The following is a 3,919-nucleotide window of genomic DNA, read 5'->3' as shown; positions in this document are numbered from 1 at the left end:
GTCTAAAATAAAAAAAATAAAAAATACAAGATATTGATACTCTGAATTTTCAAAGTATGAATTTTATAGTTAAAATATATAATTATGATTAATGATCATAATTGGAAATTTTTATTTTATTTCAATTTTTTTATAACATGTTTGTCTTACTTAAATTTTACTTCTTTATTGATTCTTTTTTATTTTTTTGGTATACTTAACTGTCATTAATTTATATCAATTAAAATTTATGACTTGATAAAAATAGATAGATGTCTAAAAAAATAACAAAAAATATATTTTTTTTTAGTAAAAAATTTATGTCGTTTTAGTTTTTTTTCTACATCATAATTTATATTTTTGTTATAATTAAAAATTGTACTGATACAATAAACTAATTATTACATTATTAGATATATTATTTGAGGTAAATTATTAAATATAAACTATTAAAGAATATATAATACTTAGTTAATTATCGGGTTAATTGTCAAATTGGTTCCCGAAAGATTGCACAATCGTCATTTCATTCCCGAATATTTTTTTTAATCAAATTAGTCCCCAAAAGATTTAACATAAGTCGCGCTTGTCCTTAACTGTTTAACCCATTCCGTGAACGGATTTCACATGTAGCGTTAAGTGAAACGACGCCGTTTGTGGTAATAATGTTTTATGCTTAAAACGACGTCGTTTCTTACTTTCTCAGCCTCTATTACTCTTCACTCAAAACAAACACAAAGAAGAGGAAGAATAGGAATGACGAATTTCATCGATGACGCTTCACCGATTGCAACTGCACTTGGGCGGCTTGGTCTCTAGGCCATCGTTGGTTGGGCGTCTCGGGCTCAGTCTTCTCCTCCCAGTCAAGAGAAATAAAGAGAGAAGAAGAAGAATCGACAATCATTAGAAGGGCCGAGGTATTGTCATCGGCTAAAATCATGTTTCTTGATAAACTAGTATTATCTACATGCATTGTTTATGATAATTGATTTGTTTCCCTAGCCTTATACAAAAGCTTTGTACGTGATGAGCATAGCCAAATTGGTTAAATTACTCTACACATATCCGTGGATTAAAATTAATGAGCATAGCCAATTAATTATAGGTAGTATTATTTCTTTGGTCATCACAATCTATTGTCACTTAGATTAAAAAATAAGGCAAAGTATTAAATTGGTTCCCTATGTTTGGGCGTAATTCTGTTTTGATCCTTAAGGTTTAAAGTGTCCTATTTGAATCAAAAAATGTTTCATTTAGCATCAATTTAGTCCCATAGTGAGGTCAAAGTTAAATAATTAACGAAATGTCCTACATAACAACAGTACAAGAACAAAATCGATAATCTAGAGAACATATACAAGCTTCAGAGGCACAAAATCAACCATTGATGCATCAATACATTTATTTATTATTTTTCTTATAATATAAATAAAATATTTTCTATAGAACTAAAGAGAATGATAAATAAATGTATTGATGCATCAACAGTTGATTTTGTGCCTCTGGAGCTTGTACATGTTCTCCAGATTATTGATTTTGTTCTTGTACTGTTGTTATATAGGACATTCCGTTAATTATTTAAGTTTGGCCTCACTGTGGGACTAAATTGATGCTAAATGAAACTTTTTTGGATTTAAATAGGACATTTTAAACCTTAAGGACTAAAACAGAATTACGCCCAAACATAGGGGACCAATTTAATACTTTACCCAAAAAAATATATATATCAAATAACAAAGCACAAAAAACTAAAAATAGAGCACACAAATTTTAATCAACTTGTAACAAATTAACCAAATAATAGAGAATTAATCAAAATCCTAACATTACCACCAGCACCAGCCAAAAACCCAACTTGAAACCCATTGAAGGAAACATTGATTATCTCTCTTACAAATGACAGTGCCTTCTACAACGGTGCGATGGTAGTCTCTCATACACAACGAACGCAATCACACTACTCACTGCATCACCGATGATAGCACCGTCTTCTTCCCTTTGACCGGAGTTTCGTCGCCTTCTTTCTTCATTCTTTGAGTGGTTAAAGAATAGAGAGTGACTGAGTAAAGTTGTAAATGGAAGGAGACGAAGCTCCACTAAATGTTAAACAACGTCGTGTTTGAACCAGAGACTTATAATAATCAAAACGGCGTCGTTTTAATGTCACTGTTAGTAATTTAACGATCCTCGTGGCCAAATATTAATAGAATCTGTTAATCCATTGACAGAAGGACCAAAACGGCGTCGTTTTAATGTCACTGTTAGTAAATTGTTTTAAATTGTTCGGAGACTAATTTGATTAAAAAAAGAGTCCTGCTAGCTAGGGAGCCAATGGACTATTTATACAATGTGTACAATGGGCTATCGAGTTACAAAATGAACATCCCCATACTATCTAGAATAACCATCCGAGTACTAGGGATAATAAACATTATCCCATAAGCTTAAACTGATTTTGGGGTTCACCAAGGATCGAACTCTTGATTTTTCAAATCTAAAGCTCTAATACCATGTCATGATACCACTCATCCCAAAAGTTTCAGCTGATGGGAAAAGGTAACACTAATGGTTATATCTCTAATACTCCCTAAACCTCCATTGTACACATTGTACAAATATTCCATTCGCTCCTCATACTTTCCCTTAAACAAATCAATCAGGGACGATTTTGAAGAATAGCTTATCTTTCAGAGACCAATTTGACTATTAACCAATTAACATAATCACATAATAAAAGTGATATAGTTTAAAAATATTTGTATATAATTTACTAACAAATATATATGATATTTACCATAATTTTTATTTTTAATAAAAAATATCATTGTATTAAAGTAATGCATTTTAAAAGTGATATATATGAAAAATATGACCTATTTAATATTTATCCATTTATCGTCAGCTAATATTGTTATAATAAGGATACATATGATTTTATAAAAATGATATAACTTAGACTTCGGTTATTTGAGAATTTAATGAGTAGTTGAAATAGCTCTACGTTACAAATCAACGAATGCTAGTAATAGAGATGATGAAAAAATCCGCCGAAACAGCGGGTATTAGTGGGGATTACTTGCCATTTGGGGCTATATGAAAAACTGTGAAATCACTACGACCTGCCATGTGAAATGGACGGGATAGCGACATAGGTACTCACCCCATGGAACCTGTTAAATCTACATGAATACAAAATTACTGATTTATTCTAAAGTCCGTCACTATATCGCTCAGTATTGTCAAAAAAATTAAGTTGTATTATTACACTGAAATATATTTTTATATTTTTTCTTTTAAAATATTATTTTTCATAATGAATATATTATGAATTGTGTTGATTTTTTTCAAAATTTTCAAAAAATATCTGTAGATATTTAAGGAGATCTACATTCCTGATGAGATAATTAAACAGGGATTTGACGGAGAGGGAACGATAACATTTTTTTTTTTTAAACAAAGAGTGAGAGACGGGAAAGGGACCTCCATGCCAGGTTCTATATAAGTATCTATTACCATACCTAATTAGTAATTAAGATCTAATCTGAACCGATTCGAGAAAGGATAAGTAGACTTCATCTCATCTGCATTAGGCCTGAAGATAATGCACTTAAGTCGGATTTGAGACCCTAATAATATGCCTACGTTGATTTTGCTTGCTTTAAAGTCTTACTGGGTCCAAATATATATTACATTAATATTTTGTGTAATTGTTACAATAAATACTATAATATTAAATATTATAACATTCAGTATAGGTAAAAATTAGATATATTTATAAGAGATTTTTAATTCAAATTAAGAAACATTTTTAATTATTTTTTTTCTCTTGTAGTTTTAAATATTATTTACTAATGTAATGAAAAAGTGAAAATAACCATAATCACTCACATAATTAAAATAGATAATTCTAATATATAATGATACTACATATATCAAAGAT

The sequence above is a fragment of the Arachis ipaensis genome, chromosome B09, assembly GCF_000816755.2.
Source record: "Arachis ipaensis cultivar K30076 chromosome B09, Araip1.1, whole genome shotgun sequence".
Lineage (NCBI taxonomy): Eukaryota > Viridiplantae > Streptophyta > Magnoliopsida > Fabales > Fabaceae > Arachis > Arachis ipaensis.
Note: the sequence above shows the minus strand (reverse complement) of the source record.